Source organism: Puma concolor, chromosome B2 (genome assembly GCF_028749965.1).
Source record: "Puma concolor isolate L17-30 chromosome B2, mPumCon1.1.hap2, whole genome shotgun sequence".
Classification (NCBI taxonomy): domain Eukaryota; kingdom Metazoa; phylum Chordata; class Mammalia; order Carnivora; family Felidae; genus Puma; species Puma concolor.
The window spans coordinates 92,358,349-92,377,341 of NC_141671.1; the positions used below are offsets into that span (position 1 = coordinate 92,358,349).

The 18,993-nt window shown below is 33.8% G+C and overlaps 1 protein-coding gene across 3 annotated transcripts in view; it reads right to left on the minus strand.

Annotated features, from left to right (window-relative positions):
* ASCC3 (activating signal cointegrator 1 complex subunit 3) overlaps positions 1-18,993 on the minus strand; it is a 373,037-nt gene that overhangs the window by 244,591 nt on the left and 109,453 nt on the right. The gene's annotated exons all lie outside the window — the stretch shown is intronic.

An 18,993-nucleotide genomic window follows, 5' to 3' on the forward strand; every position in this document is an offset into this window, starting at 1 on the left:
ATTGTCAAAACAAATAAAGCAATTTATTTGTATGGTTTTATTAAAAGAAAGCTAATGCCTATTAAGAACTTATATACCAAGCACTGTTCTAAACAATTCACATGTATAAAATCAATTAACTCTCATGTACCACTATGCCATACTGCCTTTTATTAAATATATGAATATACCTTAGCACAAGAATGAAAAATGGAAAGTATGTACTTGTAATAACTTGTGTTTGGATATGTTATTTTTGGCTATTTTTAAATTTCTTGTAATGAAAGAATATGTGTTACAATGAGATAAAAACAATAAAAAATGTAAAGTATTAAAAAGAAATTAAATACTTAGGATCTGTAATTCTAGGGTGTTGTGGGCAATTTTCCCCTACTTTTCAAAATAATTTGAATCTCTTTTCAGTCAGTGTTGCACTGCCATTATAATAGTGTTTTTCAGGGGCTTCAAGGTCTGCAAAATAATTCAAAATAAACAGCTGCTATCTCCCACTTAGCACTTTTATAAACTGTTCTTTCTCTACTCTATGGATACTAGATAAAATTGCATAATAACAGGAAGAGTTAGCAAAAACTAACCAAAACATATAGAATTTATTTGAAAATATACCCTGAAATAACCAAAACAACTCTGAAAGAGAACAAAGTAGGAGGACTCACAGGATTTCAAGACATATTATATAGCTATAGTAGTAAAGACAGTGTGGTATTGGCATAAAGATAAACATACAGGGGCGCCTGGGTGGCGCAGTCGGTTAAGCGTCCGACTTCAGCCAGGTCACGATCTCGCAGTCCGTGAGTTCGAGCCCCGCGTCGGGCTCTGGGCTGGTGGCTCGGAGCCTGGAGCCTGTTTCCGATTCTGTGTCTCCCTCTCTCTCTGCCCCTCCCCCGTTCATGCTCTGTCTCTCTCTGTCCCAAAAATAAATCAAAAACGTTGAAAAAAAAAATTAAAAAAAAAAAAAAAGATAAACATACAAAATCAATAGAACAGAATTCAGAAAGAGTCACACATATATGGTCAATTGGTTTCAATAATAAGTGCCAAAGCAATTCAATAGAGTAACTCTTTTCAACAAATGGTGCCCAAAGAGCAGGTATCCATATGCAAAAATAGTGAACCTCACCCCTTACTTCTACCTTTCACAAAAATCAACTCAAAATGCATCATATCCTAAAACTAAGAAATTTCTAGAAGAAAACATAGGAGAAAATATTACTTATCTTGTGCTTAGGATATATTTTTAAAACAGGATACAAAAAAAGAATGAACTATAAAAGAAAAAGTCAATAAATTGGGACTCTATAAAAATTAAGTATTTGATTTTCAAAAGACATTGCTATGAACATGAAAAGGCAGGTCATTAACTAGAAGAAAATACTGCAAAGCACATACCGAACAGAGGATCTGCATTTAGAGTCTTACGCAAGTCTTGTGACTCAACAGTAAGACAAACCACCCACTTAAAATACTTTAAACAAGGCAAACTATTTGCAAAGACACATCACCAAAGAAGGTATACAGATGCCAAAAAGGCACATGAAAAGATACCTAACATCATTAGTCATTAGGGAAATGCAAATTAAAACCACAATGAGATGCTACTACACAGCCACTAAAACAACTAAAATAATAAAAAAAAAAATTATCATATAAGTGTTATAGAGTATGTAAAGGAATCAGAATTTTCATACATGGCTATTAGGAATATAAAATGGTACAGCCATTTTGGAAACAGTTTGGTAGTTTCTTAAAAAGTTAAACATGCATCGGGGTGCCTGGGTGGCTCAGTTGGTTAAGCGTCTGACTTCAGCTCAGGTCATCATCTTGCGGTCCATGAGTTGGAGCCCCAAGTTGGGCTCTGTGCTAACAGCTCAGAGCCTGGAGCCTGCTTTGGATTCTGTGTCTCCTCTTTCTGCCCGCACCGCCCCCCACACACTCTGTCTCTGTCTCTCAAAAATGAGTATTAAAATTTTTTTTTAAATTAAACATGTATCTACCTTATCCCCAACAATTCTACTCCTAGGTACTAACTCCAAAGTGAAAACCATATGTCCACAAAAATACTTACACAATAATATTCACAGTAGCTTTATTTGTAATAGTGAAATACTAGAACCAAGGCAAATATTGGTCAAAATTAAATGGATAAACAATTTGTGATATATTCATGCAACTCAACATTAGTTAGCAGTAGAAAGGAATGAACCATTAATATATGCAACAACATAGATGAATACCAAAATAATTAGGTTGAGTTCAAGAAGTCAGATAGAAAAGTACATACGGACCCTTACATACAATTTATGAAAATGTAAGCAAACCTATAGTGACAGAAAGCATTTCAGCGGTTGCCTGGGGATGACAGTTGTGGAGGGAGAGTACAAAGGGGTGTGAAGAAACTTTTAGGGCTGATGAATATGTTCATCAATTTGATTGTGTTGATGGTTTCACTCGTATACACATATGTCAAAACTCATTAAATTGTATTCTTTAAATATGTACAGATATTTTGTACACTACTTATACCTCACTAAAGCTAAAATAAAATGTTTAAAGACCAAGTGGTATACATGTATTAAATTTAACGTGGTAGTATCTACTGCTTTCCTTAGAATACAATTATTATTTTCTTTTCTAGTAAGAAATTTAGGAATGAATCTCAAATTTAGGAATGAATAGCTTTCATCCTTTAATAAAAAGAGGTTCAAACTGAACATAAGAGCTTTTTTTAAGCCAAGCTTTTAAGAGGTTTTCTCCAAGGATCAATTCCACAGATTACTGTTCTGCCAAAGGGAAAAGTCAAAGGATATTCCACTTACAGCCAAACAAGCACCATTCACATTTACTATCCTGTCATTTCTAAAACTGGGGGGAAGGTCACCACATTCTTCTCTTCTCTTTGATTGTTAACAGCCAGGCAGAGTTTGAAGAGTCAATGTAACATAAATCAAGTCTCTGGGGTTATTACTCGTGAAGTATAGTGGGTAAGGAGCAGAATTAAGAACCCAATAAAGAAGCAGAAAGGAGCTAACATTTGTTGAAGGCTGACTACGTGCAAAACACTATCTTCAAAATATTTTTATATATTATATTAAATAACAACAGGAAAACATTTTGAATATTTTAGTTCTCTATAACTTGAAGGAACAAAGCACTGTACAATGAAAATGTTTTTAAGGCAAATAGGAATGACTAGAGGGCACTGGTATTATTTTTTCAGACTCAGCTTTTGAAGTTGAGGCCTGCCTTAAACCCAGGTGAATCCTGAATACAAAGTACTTACAGTGTATAAGGTGATTAATCATTGTTTAAAATAAAAAAAAAATATTTACAATATCCAAATTGTATACCAATGAGAATTAAAATAGCATAGAATATCATTTTTGGTTACTTTATTTTTTAAACATAGCAGTTCCAAGATTAGACTGCACTTAGATTTGAAGAGTAGAGGGGAAAAAAAAAAAAAAGAATTATAATTGGAATACGAATAACTAGATAACTCAGCCCAACCTACAAGTCTAGGGGAGGATATTATATACAAGCCTATCACACAACAATAGAAAAGACAAAGGAGACTTTTAAGGAGACTAGATCCAGTCAATCTCTGGACATAAAGAAATGTGAAGTCCATGCTGATGGTTAAAAGTGAAGAAGGATAAATGTGAATGTAAAGGATACCTTAACCTGAAGTCCATGAAAAATCAACACAAAATAATAAGAGAAAGTTTTCTTCTCTACCGTATCAGCTAAGTTTCTTAGATATCCTAGTTTCTTCTTTCCCCTAAGTGTTCAGTCTGCCATAAGTTAGTGAGTAAATAAATGTTACTCACCAGAAGTAAAAGTCACCAGAAGTGTACAGTTAACTTAGTATATCCAGAAGGAGAATACTCTGTAGTTATCAAATGCCATGAAATATGAATTAATTGATATGCAAAAATATTTACTGGGAAAAATGTAACAAATAATATACAATCCACTTTCATTTTTTAAAGCTTTACATATTTGCCTAAAAAAAGATTAATATGCTAAACTTTGTAATTTTATGTATTTTTTAAACTTTCCTACAATGAGTATATTAACCTTTTGAAGGGAGAAAAAAATCCAAAGTATGAAAATTCTCAAACAAAATTAACATTTAATTCACACTGGTCTTAAAAAGTGCCACAGAGCTCCAGTTGTAAAACTGCACAATAAAACATAAGGCAAATGACCTTTAGGATACGAAATGGTCTAAAATACAGATCTAACATAACATATATCATACTATCTATAGGCATGCCTTCTAATGTTCTGGCAACCTTGATTAGCCAATAACAACAAGCAATAAATATTTCTATGTAGTAATTTTAACCAAGGTTCAAATCAATGATGACTACAAGTACATTCAGTTTTCTTTTTAAAAATGATGTATGGTGGGGCGCGTGGGTGGTTTAGTTGGTTAAGCTTCCAACTTTGGCTCAGGTCGTGATCTCATGGTTTGTGAGTTTGAGCCCCACGTTGGGTTCTGTGCTGATAGCTCAGAGCCTGGAACCTGCTTCAGATTCTGTGTCTCCCTCTCTCTCTGCCCCTCCCCTGCTCATGCTCTGCCTCTGTCTCTCATAAATGAATGTTAATTTTTTTTAATTATGTATGCCTATAATGGCACAAAGTTCTACAAAAGTATGATTTCATATATTCATTTTGATATGCAAAAATAATTTTTACAGACATGTGCAAACTATAAATTCAAAGGATACTATTTAGATCATAAAAATTCCAGCAAGCATAGCTCTCTACAATTCCTAAAATTAACCAGCTGCATATTCCATTTTAGGTTTACAGAAACTTCATGCTTCTGTTGCAGTGTTTCTGAAACAAAAGCCTTTTTGAAAATAACTGCCTGTAATATTGACTAAAATAACTGCTCCCAAACAAAAGAAAACTTGCTCTCAAATCAAGAACTACTTGAAAGTAACAAATTGCCATAACCTACCAAGCTCTCAGGTCTCATAAGCCTAAATTTCTCAGACATCACACCATACCAAACTATGGAGAAAAATTTGGTATTGTTCAAGAAAGTGAAAGTATTCAGATTAACATAAAATGTTTTTATTCAGCAAATTGTTTCAAAGCAGAGATTTTTTTAAAAAGCTTAGAGGTAGGGTACCTGAGTGGCTCAGTCAGTTAAGCTTCTTACTCAGACCCAGCTCAGGATGTCATGGTTCATGAGTCTGACTGAGTTTGAGTTTGAGTTTGAGTTTGAGCATGCGTCGGGCTCTGTACTGACCACTCAGAGCCTGGAGCCTGTTTCAGATTCTGTGTCTCTCTCTGCCCCTCCTCTACACATGCTCTGTCTCTCTCTCTCAAAAATAAATATTAAAAAGAAAACTTTTTAAATAAAATAAAAATATAAAAATAAAAAACTCAAAGGTAAGTGATAAGAACAAATCCACAACTTCAAAAAAATCAGAGATACAAATAAGGACATAGAATACTCACTTTCTGTGGATGCCTTGTGGAAGAAACCTGAAGATGTGTTTGAATTATGAAGTCCTTGCCCTAACAAGGCAACTCAGTTTTAGAGGAACTGACTATTCAAAAGTAAATTATGTCTGCCAAGACAATCTAGTTTTCTCAGAACTAACATATTTCTATGTGCCAATAATCTGTAAAAAATGCAAACTGTATCATAAAACTCATGAAATATATTTATCCTAGAGTCTTCAAGAATCATTTTAGGAGCACCTGGGTGGCTCAGTCTGACTCTTGGTTTTGGCTCAGGTTCCTGAGTTCGAGTCCCACATCACGCTCTGTGCTGACAGCTGCAGAGCCTGCCTGGGATTCTCTGTCTCCCTCTCTCTGTCCCTCCCCTAATTGCTGTCTCTCTCTCAAAATAATAAACACTAAAAAAAAATCATTTTAATGTTTATAAAATAGGAATCTCACTAACTAACCAGATCTTTGTCTCTACAATTTCACACTTTGTACCAAATAAAGTTTAACAAAACTTTTTCAACTGCTTTGTGTCATAGCTAACAATATAATGGCATTATTGAGTGCCCAATAATATATACTTCACCATTCTTATATAAAACATTTGATCCTCAACACAGGAAAGCAACCAAGAAGTGCCAGCACATTGGAGTTAAAATCTGTAGTGTTCTACTAAACCCGAGGGCCAACTCAAGTGTACAGATTCCAATGGCTGATTTACCCAACAAAAATACTCCAACATTGTAATTTCCAAGTCATGGTATCCTCTCCTTTTCTAAGAATGGACACCTTGGGCTAGGGCTGCTTCACCTGAGAGGAGTTAACTATTATAATAAACTGTGCATAATATTTATTTATATAATATTTCTGTTTATATACTATTTGTGTTTATCTGAATCCCCAATCCAATTTCCCATGGACAGGGTCCATTGCTTTCATCAGATAGCTTCTGATCTAAATATGTCTGAGAACACATTCCCTCCTGCTCATGTTAAGAACACATGTCTTAGACCATTCCCTCCTGCTCACCTTTTATATAAATCCAGGTTTACCACATTAAATCTGCCTCAACATTGTTACATCCAATCACTCATTCATATGACCAATAAAAATACTACTGACCTCAGTTTTTCATTTAAATTACATAAAATGGGGAGCCTGGGTGGCTCAGTTGGTTGAGCGACTGACTTTGGCTCAGGTCATGATCTCACAGCTTGTGAGTTCGAGCCCCGCATTGCACTCTGTGCTGACACCTCAGAGCCTGGAGCCTGCTTCAGATTCTGTGTCTCTCTCTCTCTCTCTTTCTCTCTGCCCCTCCCCCACTCATGCTCTGTCTCTCTCATTCTCAAAAATAAACATTAAAAATAAATAAATAAATTACATAAAATGAAACAAAGCAGAATTTTATTAAAAATTGTAATAAGATATGTTTAAAAAGTAAAAATCAGCTTTCATAGTAAAATGGACCTGTTTTATTACTATATTGTTTAGCATTAATTTAATTACAGAAAATAAAAGTTAAATGCCTCTAATCATAAGTTTGCTTCAAATCTTAGGATGTACCACAATTATTTTCTATTTTATCCTATGAGAGTTCTTTACCAAGGGTCCTAAATTTCTGACAAATAGGGGACAAAGTGAAGGCGACATATTAGAAAAGGAACCAGAGACCCCTTACCAATGCTTTCAAAACTAACCAGAGGCAGTGTTGTATTTCTGGCCTCCCAATTTGTTAATTTGAATGCAATTTCCCATTTATGGAAAGTATTTATACTTTCTAATTCAGGTCATTAATTGTGTCTCTGATTCCTAGATCAACAAGGAAGGAAGAAAGGAAGGAAGGAAGGAAAGAAGGAAGGAAGGAAGGAAGGAAGGAAGGAAGGAAGGAAGGAAGGAAGGAAGGAAGGAAGAGGAAAAGACTCTGAAAGAGAAGCATTTATAAATTTTTCAGGGCAAACCTGACCTGATGTGTAAATTTACATGTTTTGTAAATACTGAAAGAGTTTTGCCGTAAAAACACTAATGTGTTTGATTTTAAAGTGCTGCCCGTGACCCCACTGAGAACATTTTCCCATTAAGATCACACTGGATGGTGTGGGCTTACATGGCTACTTTCATAGTCCCACACATAACACAAAAAAAGCAGTGAGAACCCCAGCAAATACTAAAGTCATCAATACTGAACACTTGAACATGGAGACATACAGCATATTTGTAATTCCTTAAAAGAGAAGGAAACACAGAACATCTCTCCTCTTTATATATATCCATAGATTCCTATGTACCAGAGCTGTTTTTTAAGGTCCATAAAACCTATCTTTGCATCTACTGGACAAATGTTATTGAAGATTTGTTTCAATACATTACTGATTTTTCTCTCTTTAAGGGCCCCGGGGAAATATTTTTGCCTCTTATCTTCAAGAATTACTTCTGGACAAATGGTCACTATGATTTATAAACCTGGTCAGGACTCCCTCAACTTTGTTATATCTGCATTATTATAGCAGTATTGTTTTTGGCTTCTCTCTTTTCAACCTGGCCTGTGTTTTCCTTTACCCTTCTACCCTTCTTACTTACCTTTAGTTTATACCATCCTGCTGTTTTGTGTGTTTTTTTTTTTTAAATGTGCTCATGTAAAAGAGATTAAATCTTTTATAGAACAAGGAGGGCAAAGTTAATGAGATTCAGGAAATCTTAATCTATAGGTACAGAGCATTTAACACATTTCACTAGATATATTACGAATTGTATAATGAAAATCCAAGTTAAGTGACATTATATTTCTAATTCCAAGAATGTTTCTGGAGTCTTTTTGGACTATTTTGCCTTTCTAATTCAGTTATGTTTACAACTCCAGCAATCTTTCCATGCTCAACATATTTAAAACCAAACCCACTATCCTTAAAGAAGTTACTTTGTCCTCCGATGCACTCAGGTACAAAACTACCTGCTGAGAAAATGTTAACTTAGTATATTACATCTGTTTATCCTCTAATCTGTCAGAATTATGCCTAGAGTGTTAAATGAACCAAATTCTATTTATATGAGCAAACTAAAATTTATAGCCTAAGTGACCACTATATAGAGTGTGACCAAATTATAAGACCTATGCAACAGACAATTCAATGTACTATATATAAATTCAGAATATGCTTAAGACTATAGTCCTTTTAAAATTATTACTGGCCCTTTCATAATCCAGAATACCAGTTTAAATGCAAAATTCTCAATGTGGAAAAATATAAAGTTGAGTATGAGCAAAATGACAGTAACTGATCTAATAGAAAATATATACTCATCTGGCTGTTTTTCTGCTTATTTCCCTTCTATGTAATAGGAGATACTTAAAAAATGAATGGGCCTACTTGGAGAAGAAAGTTGGGGAGCTCTCTAAAGCTTGGACCTGGGCTTTACCAATCAAGCATTTTGATCTAAGATTTTTGCTAATCTAACATCTTGAAGATTGTAGCTTAATAAACTTATACACTAATATTCATTAAGTCCCAAGTAACATCAACAAAATAAAGTTGGTAATGTTTAAATTTCCTGAGTTGAAACTCAAAATTAAGATATTAACTAATATCTTAAATTTGACAAATTTTGACCAAAAATCTCCGTACTTCATTGTTAAAATACTGGACAGGAAAAAAAAAAAAAAAACAAACAAAACAAACAAAACAATAAAAAACCAAAAACAACAGTAATTCCCCCCAATAAGAAGGCTATCAGCTATCTTAAAATATTGCCATTAAAATTAAAGTGATATGTTATGGAAGAAGGTTGTATTAAATGCCATCATAAAAGGGCATGGAAAAATGGACAAATTAAAAAATACCTTCTATCTAGAGGAGAAGGTTACAGTAATAGAAGTGATCAAACAATATCTCCATATTTGTAAAAAAGAACGCTGACCATCAACATAAAAGATACCATGTTAAAAGAGATAACTGTTTTTGAGACATTGTTTTGGCACAGAGCAATACTGTATAGAAAAATATAATCTATAGGCCTAATGTTACATATCAAACATAAAAAACACTTTGCACATAATGTATAGTTTCAAAATATTTGATATTAACTACTAATCTGTACATGGTTTGATATAGCAATTTCTTAGTACTCCGGGACAAACTGAAGAGCTTACCATTAGTTTTAGACCATGATTAAATTCTGAATATTCAACTATTCAGTACAAACGTACAAATATTCACACTTTTTATATTTATTGTATTTGAGTGATTTGTTTTAAGAAAACAAATACTTTCCAAGCCATTACTAACAATTTTATTGAATAAATTTTATCAAATAGTTATGTCAATATTACAATATTTGAAAGGTGTAATCATCCATAAAATATTTTAAGAGGTTTTTAACTGCTGAAAAGAAAGTTTGGTTTAAAATAAATGTACTTTTATGGGGCACCTGGGTGGCTCAGTTGGTTAAGCATTCAACTTTGGCTCAGGTCATGATCTCGCAGTTTGTGGGTTCAAGTCCCATGTCGGGCTCTGTGCTGACAGCTCAGAGCCTGGAGCCTGCTTCAGATTCTGTGTCTCCCTCTATCTCTGCCCCTCCCCTGCTCTCAGTCTGCCTCTCTGTCGCTCAAAAATAAATAAACATTAAAATTTTTTTTAAAGAAATGTACTTTTACATAGTTCGTTTTGGTCAGAACCAAATACTTTAGACCATAGAACATTTATCTGGTGTTAATTTCTTAGCATCATTAAAAGTAAGATTAATTCTTTTCACTGGAATGTGGCTTCACTAATTCAGTGAACATATTCCAGGGCAGTATTTCTCAAAGCAAGTTCTTTTTATTTAAAAAAAAAAAAAAATTAAGTTTATTTATTTTTGAGAGAGACAGAGACAGAGAGAGACAGAGCATCAGTGGGGGAGGAACAGAGAGAGGAAGAGACACAGAATCTGAAGCAGGCTCCAGGCTCTGAACTGTCAGCACAGAGCCCAACATGGGGCTCAAACTCAAGAACTGCAAGATCATGACCTGAGCTGAAGTCGGATGCTTAACTGACTGAGCCACCCAGATGCCCCTCAAAGCAAGTTCTAATAATAATTGTTCTGTGAAATAAGCGATCTATGTTCAAATAAGTTTGGAAAATGCTCAAAGTTAAATAAGTTTACTAGAAAACATCTTAGTTCTTATCACACTAATTATACTATGGATAATGAGTCGCGCCCAGAGATCCAGACTATAAAACTCTTTCATTCACTCAGCAGAACCCAAAATACTGCTCTATCACCCATACAATGAGACAGTCTGGTTTTGAGTATTATAAATTTCAAATTATTTCTATCATTTTCATTTTGTTCTCCAAGTAAGAATAATAAAACAAAAAAAATCCCCAAATCACAACATTAAATAAGTCTTCAGTTTTAGGTTTAACATAAAACCTTTATACTAACTACTGGACATCAATAAAGCATGCTGTAAAATTTACCTTAGTCACATACAAAACTTCAGGGTGGCTCTCCTCACAACTGATGTCCATTCCCAGGCACTGAACACCTTCATGATACCTTTTACACACAGTGGCAACCCATATGGAGCTCTTCTTTTTCATCTTTGACACAGACTAATCAGACTCATTTTAAATCAACCAGGACAAACCAATAAAGGTATCCCTTCCAAACTGTTAATGAGGCAGAACAAATTAGCCCTCTAAAAAATGTAGGATTAAGATACTTTTAGAAATACAAGTTCATGATTCAGCAAATACCTACTCAATCCTGGCTTCTCATGTACTGCAAATGTGCCTCCTAAAACATCAGCCCTGTAACAACAGAACTGTAGAAATCTTTTGCAAAACATTTTACATTTTCTACATACAAGCACTAGGTCTAGAGATAATTATATAAAATAGTCTGCTTAATTCAATCAGAGGAGTTGAATTTATTTTCATTATAAGTAGAACACATAGGAGTTTCTTACATGTGATGGAGAAGTTTGTAAAGGTAAGTATATATTGAGAAATATATAAAAACAAAATGATATTTGAAAAGTGCGACCAAACTACGTAAGAGTCAAAAAAAACTTTCTACTACACATTTCACAATATCACAATTCAAATTTACTCTGAAAAGACTTCTAAATTTTATAGAAGTAACAAAGAAACTCTTTTTCTATGAAAAAATCACACTTTGTGAATTATATATCTACATGGAAAAGAATACAAAATAAAATACTTTAGGGACATAGACATCATAAGAGATTTGACATTCATATTTAAAGATCCTTTTTTATTTTTTTTCTTTATTTGAGTAAGATATAAAAGCGAGGTCTGGAACTGCTATCAATCAAAGAACCACTAGTACTTTAAAACTTGCTTCCTTTAAATGGATGTTTATTTTCAATTAGCCAAACTTTTATTATGGTAAATTTTGCTTACAAATAATAACAAAACCCTTTTTTTTTTTTACCATAAATATAAGACATAGGCTGAATAATTTCTGTACTTCTGAACTTTATACTACTTTCATATTTCTGTTTGTGGATTTTCTTCTCCTGACAGATAACATATATGGTTCTCTGTTTTCAACTTTTAATTTAATAATTCAGAAAAAGATTTGGACATTCCAGACCTTCAAAACAAAAATAAACTTTCTTAGCAATCCCTCATGTATACTTTAATAATTATTCTGTGATATTTTTAATTGTCTGTTGTCCATTAACAAGAGAATAGTGTATTTTGTAACTTCCACTCAAGAAAACAGAATAAGCTGATGTAAACTCTCCTCACCAGGTCAGAAATATAAAATACAAGAGGAAATATTTCAAACAATGAAAGCACAAGCATGCACACACACACACACACACACACACACACACACACACACACAGAGTAAGATAGAGAATCTAAAGATAAAAACATCGGCCTCTAAGGCTGGGCTACTTTCAAAGTTACTGAGACCGTGCCACTGTAATCTGCAGATTGTATCACCATCTATATAAAAAACCAACGATATTTACAGATAAGTTATCAGTATTAATAAGAGCCATTTAGCAGCATTGTGGGATACAATGTAAATACACAAAAATCAACATTCTTAACTCCAGTGATAATCATCACATAATAGAAATTTTTAAAGATAGCAACTAATAATACAAGATCTTAAATGAGCCAATGAAAAGATATATAAAACCTATAATGAAAATTATAAAACATTTCTGAAGGGCAAAAATAGACCTAAAATTTGGAAAATATATAATGGTAATGGATGCAGAGAGAACATGATAAAAGGGTCTATTTCCCCCCCAAAGTATTCTATAAATTCAATGCAATTCTAATCAAAATCCCAGCAGATCCTTTAATGAAATGATAGAGTGTGATTTCAAAATGAAAATACTCAAGTAAAGGTCCAAGACAGCTAAGATTATTCTGGAAAATGAGAATAAAGTAAGGAAGTGGGATTTGCTTTACACTCAACAGTTATTCTAAAATAATAGTAATTAAATGTTTTTTAGTGTTTATCTATTTTTGAGAAAGAGAGAGAGAGACAGAGTGTGAGCAAGGGAGGGGCAGAAAGAGAAGGAGACAGAGAATCTGAAGCAGGCTCCAGGTTCCGAACTGTCAACACAGAGCCAGACACAGGGCTTGAACCGTGAGATCATGACCTGAGCTGAAGTCGGACACTTAACTGACTGAGCCACTCAGGCATCCTTAAAATAATAGTAATTAAAACACTGTGGTCCTGAGGCCAGGACAGACATATACATCAATGTAACAATAGGAAGCTTAGTAGAACTATAAGAAAACAGTAGAATTTAGAATATCATGAAGGTGACATTTCATATTCACCAAGAAAAAGAGAAAAACATGATGACTTTTCTTAGATAAAACAATAAAATTAGAACCCTGCCCTCATCAAAATAGCAATAAAAATTCAGGGAGATTCAAGACTTAAGTATAAAAAAACAAAACTTTAAATCTAACAGAAGAAAAATGGTAGGAAGAATAAAGTAGTATTTCCTAGAAAATACAACTAATGAAAAAGGCACAAACCACAGATGAAGTTGATAAATTTGAATGCATTATAATTTAAGTCTACATGGCTAAGAAAACGGAGGAGACACATTCATCTTATTAGTAAAAATTCCAAACAATATATATAAAATAGACATCAGAAGACTCTAACAGTCAAAGAGGGACTTTATAGGGACTTCAGAATTCAAGGAATGACTTAGCAGTGAGTTCCTTAGGGTTTCTTTCTTTGATTCCAATACATCCTAGCTTGGTGTGGAAGAAGGTCACAACTCAGAAAGCTTAAGAATGCAGAACTCACCCTCAAACAAAACAAAGCAAAACAGTTAAAATACTAGAGGTTTTTCTAGCCAATGTACTGAAGGGAGAAACCCTGACAAACTAACACTTTTTGACAATACCAGCCAAACACCATTAAGGAAAAATGTGGTCCTCCCCAAACTCACCGTATGCTGATGAGACTGGCACTGAGGGGGTGGGGACATGTGTGAAAAGAGTCCTGGGTATCATTTGAGCAGTAACAGGTAACAAGATTTAAATAGAAACCAGTCTCATAACATAATACCCAAAAGGCCCAGCATGCAACTGAAAATAAACAATAACCAGGAAAATCTCAACCCAAATGAGAAAAGAAATGAAACAGATGCCAAGACTGAGATTACCAACATGTTGGAATTATCTGATAAGATTTTAAAGCAACTATCATAAAAATCTTTCAAGGAGCAGTTTCAAACACACTTGAAATAAATTTTAAAAAAAAGTCTCAGCAAAGAAAAACTAAATAGGAAGTTTAGAAATGAAAACTGACAACACCCTAAATTAAAAGTCACTGGAAGCAAGCATGTAGTCAATAGATGAAAGAATCCATGAACTCAAAGATGGATCAAAAGAATTTATCAAATCTGAGCAACAGAGAGAAAATAGATTGAAAAAAAAAAAAAAAAAAAAAAAAAAAAAAAGAAAGAACAGATCTCAGGGTCCCGTGGGACTATAACAAAAGATCTAACATTCTTGCCCATGGAGTCCCAGGATAGGAGAAAGAACAAGGGACTCAAGAAACACAAGTTCAAAGTTTCCCAAATGTGACAAACTTGCAGGCTCAAGAAGGTAAAGAAACACTAAACAGAATAAACCCCAAACATCTACAACTAGACATGTCATAATCAAATTTCTGGAAACTAGAGACAAAGACAGAATATTAAAAGACTGAGAGAAACATTTTACCTATAGAGGAAGATCAATTTGAATAACAGTGGATATTTCTTCAGAAACCATGGAGACCAGAAAAAAGTGGGGCATTTTTCAAGTGTGAAAGGAAAGAACTGACAACCTACAAGTTTATATCCAGAAAAAATATCCTTCAAGAATGGAGATGAAATAAAGACACCCTCAGATTTTATAAAGAAGGCAGCAATAAATTAAACATGTAACACACAAATATCCAGATAAAATGGAAACCTAGCATATGTAATTTCAAACCCATTTTTTCAACTCCCCTTCGTTCCCACCCTTTACTCCTACGTATATACATATTCTCAGTAAAATAAAAACCCTCCTCAGAGAAGAATAAATCAGGGCAGTGTGCGTGATACGAGCATATGCATATGCATGCACACCACACACAGCCTCCCAACCAAGGTTACCGGAGCTCTAATAACAGAATATAACAGAAATTCAGGGTTCCCTTTGCTGTTGCCTACACCTAAAAGATTTTAACAGAGCCTCTTTCCATCCCCAGCCAAAAGAGAAACAAAAACAAAACCTAAAACAGCTCATCTTGACTCCAAAAGTTGCACAGATAAACTCACCCCAGCCTAAGGATGAGCAAACAAATATCAAAGAAATAGGAGAACAATTTCAGAATTCAGGGCACATGCCTTGCTTTAATGTAGAGTTACTACCAGGACAGGAGAAATCTTTTCTGAGGTTTCTGACCAGTATTTTCACTAAGTAAAGTTCAAAGGAACACTGCATCTATGGTATTAGAGAGGGATGCAGAAAAGATAACCTGAGATGAGGAAGCACAGGGGTAAGGAAAAGTACAATTGCTCAATGGAACTATTAAAAACAACAGTGAACACTGTGCAACAGTAACTCTTCACAAATGATCCAGTTAGGGGGAGAAATCTGAAAGTAATCAAAATGAAGAACAATGGAAAATAAGGTTGGGAAAGAAAAATGGGGTTTTCACTGATGACAAATTTACTGAGTTCTTTAAAGTTGTACAAAGTGGCTTTTCAGTTGAAGACCATCTGGTCTTCAACAACGTATTTGTTGTCTACGTAGGCTGTTTCTCATGACAATAAATCTTAGAATTATACAGTCCTGTCTTGTAGAAAGAAATTTTACATTCAAACCTCAATAAAATCATAACTGCTACTAGATCTGACAGTCCCTAGTGAACCACAAAAGAAATCACATCTCGTATTATACTTAATTTATACAAGATTCTTAACAAGCTAGGTAGTTGGATTTAATTCAATAAGCAATAAAGAACCAATGAAAGTTTATGAACAAGGGAATAATATGTCAGAATAGTATGACAAAGAATTTACAAATGAGACTAATTTGCTTTCCCATATTGTAAAAATAAAGACCAACAATACTGAAAATATTTTTTAAATGACAGGGGAATTTCAAGATTATATTTAATTATATTAATTATTGGGAAACTTATTTACCAAAAAAAAAAAAAAAACAAAAAAACTAGAAGGGGAATCATTAAAAGCTATGAAAAATGACAAAAGTGAAAAGGTGGGAAAGCAAAAAATTCAAACTTCAAAATTCAAAATTGAGTATGTCTGTACCCCTACATGTCCTGCAATATTCTCGCTTTGCTTTCTCTGCAGCCCAATCTCAAAGGCACTGATAACAGCACTGTCTACTGATCTTTGAGAATCTGTGAGAATACATAGTAGGACAAGGTAAAGAGGTTAGTATACTAACCTCTAGGGTTAGAGTAAAGAAACTATACAGTTTCAGATCTACAAAATTAGCATCACTAATAGTAGGGCTATATTTATCATGGAGGAAAATAAAGAACAAACACAAGTGATTCAATTTATAGACTATTACTGAGGGCAAGCACATGGTCCCTGCCCTTACGGAATTAACATATACTGACCAATGACACAAAGCAGGTCTAGGGAAGTTCAGAAATAAGCAAATGGGGGGGGGGGGTCATAAATCTTTTGAAACTATAATATATAAATCTAAGTAGATTTGAATTTTACTTTATCTGTAAAGTAGAGACACTAGTCAATAAGGTTCTTGTAATGACTAACCAAGGATACACATATATACTTAGCATAGTGACTGACTCATAATTTGAATGCAAACGTTAATTCCCTTGTCTTTCCATAAGTGTTCTTTCATTGGCATTAGTAACAGGTAGATACAGTGCAAGAGCAATTGCAATTTTGAGAGTGGGCCAGATTTCTAAGATCACACCAGATCCAAAACCATCGATTTTATGGAATAGATCTTATTTTATGAATATAAATGAATGGTGATATAGGATTCAGACAAGAGAAAATAAAGTACTCATGGGGTTTGAACTGGGCTTTGAAGAATGGATAAGATTTGGATAACTGTCAATGAATAAAAAAAGACATTATGAAAAAGAGAAAATGCATGAGGAAATAGAATTGTTTACTTGAGAAAATGTTACTTGAGCAATGCTCTTTAGAAAAAGCAAAAATGGTCTGTTTAGAGTGTATATAGGAAAGCAGTTGGGACATAAGGTTGAAAAGCAGGCTGGATGTAGATTATGAAGAGAATCCACTATCTTATGTAAGTAGTAGTTCTCAAAATGATTTGGCTTTGGAACCTCTTTGTACTCTTAAAATTACTGAGGGCCCAAAGAGCTTTTGTATTTGTGGGCTGGCTTGCTTGCTTTCTTTCTTTCTTTCTTTCTTTCTTTCTTTCTTTCTTTCTTTCTTTCTTTCTGTCTTTCTGTCTTTCTATCTCAATTTCTTATACTAGAAAGTGCTGGATGGGTGTTCAGTGAGGGGATGTACTAAATGGGTTATGGACATTAAGGACAGCACTTGTTGGGATGAGCAGTGGGTATAATATCTAAGTGATATATCACTAAATTCTACTCCTGAAACTATTACTACACTATATGTTAACTAGCTTGGATTTAAATAAAATTTTAAAAATTTTTAAAAATTTAAAAAAAGAATAGAAAGCATTCATTCCACAAGCCATCAATGATGACAACATCACACCTTATGCAGACTCTGGAAAACTCCACGATATATGTGTGAGAGAAGGAGAGTGAAAGAAAATAATATCATCATGTTATTCTAAAAATAGGTTTTAACTTTGCCAACCCCGGAAAGAATCTTAGGAAATATAACATCCCTGTACCGCATTTTGAGAGTTCCTGCTGTAGTGTAATGAGAATGACCAAATCAATGCAGAGTTTAAAACCAAAAAAAAAAAAAAAAAAAAAAAAAAGGCTGTTAATGGTGTGCAGAAAGACCAAAGCAGAATTACACAGAGGAAGAGCCGTGGTTTTGTCACAACAGTGACTTAAGATTGCCAAAGCTGAACTTACCATTTGTAGAAAATTTCTTAAGGCTAGACTTGCAAGCAATAAAAGAGGAATAAACTGACTTGCTTTCTTCCCTAAAATTGTATCCATTGGGATACAAAACTCATTTCTTTAGGTAAGACACATCATATGTATGGTCTCAGATACTCTAGAATGGTTCAAATTTCAGAAAATTTTAATGGAGACAATTTTTTAAAAGTCAAATTTTGAGTTAATCTATATGCCTTAGAAGACATTATGAAAGTAAAAATCACATACTAAAAAAATCAGTCTATGTGTCCTGATGTGTAGTTTTGAGATATGACCTCTGTAATTGTATGTTCAGGTAACTCTGGGAGCTAACTTGGAATGTATCATATGTAACACACCTTCTATAAATACATGAGCATACTTTCAGAATCAAATGTGTCCATAAGTTTGAAGTCTGCACTGTGTTATACAAATCTGTCAACTTCTTTCCATTATACACACTTAAAAATTTAAGCATGATTTAGTTCATTATGTTAAAAGAACCAAAATTGGTTCAAGTGACTACAGTTGACCCCTGAATGACGTGGGTTTGAACTGTGCAAGTCCCCTTATGTGCAGATTTCTTTTGATAAATATAATATAGTACTATAAATGTATTTTCTCTTCCTTACAATTTTCTTAATAACATTATGTCTCCTCTAGCTTACTTTATTGTAAGAATAGATAGTATATAATACATATAACATATAAACATATGTGTTAATAGACTGTTTATGTTATTGGAAAGGCTTCTGGTCAACAATAGTTAAGTTTCTGGAAAGTCAAAACTATACATGGGTTTTTAACTATGGTGGGGGGGGGATGAGCACCTCTAAACCCCCACATTGTTCAAGGGTCAACTGTATATGTAAAAATATAATTGTTACTCCTGTTTTCAGGTAACAGTTCTCTAGATTCTTTAACAAAATAAAATTTAAAATGTTTCAAGGAGGGGCGCCT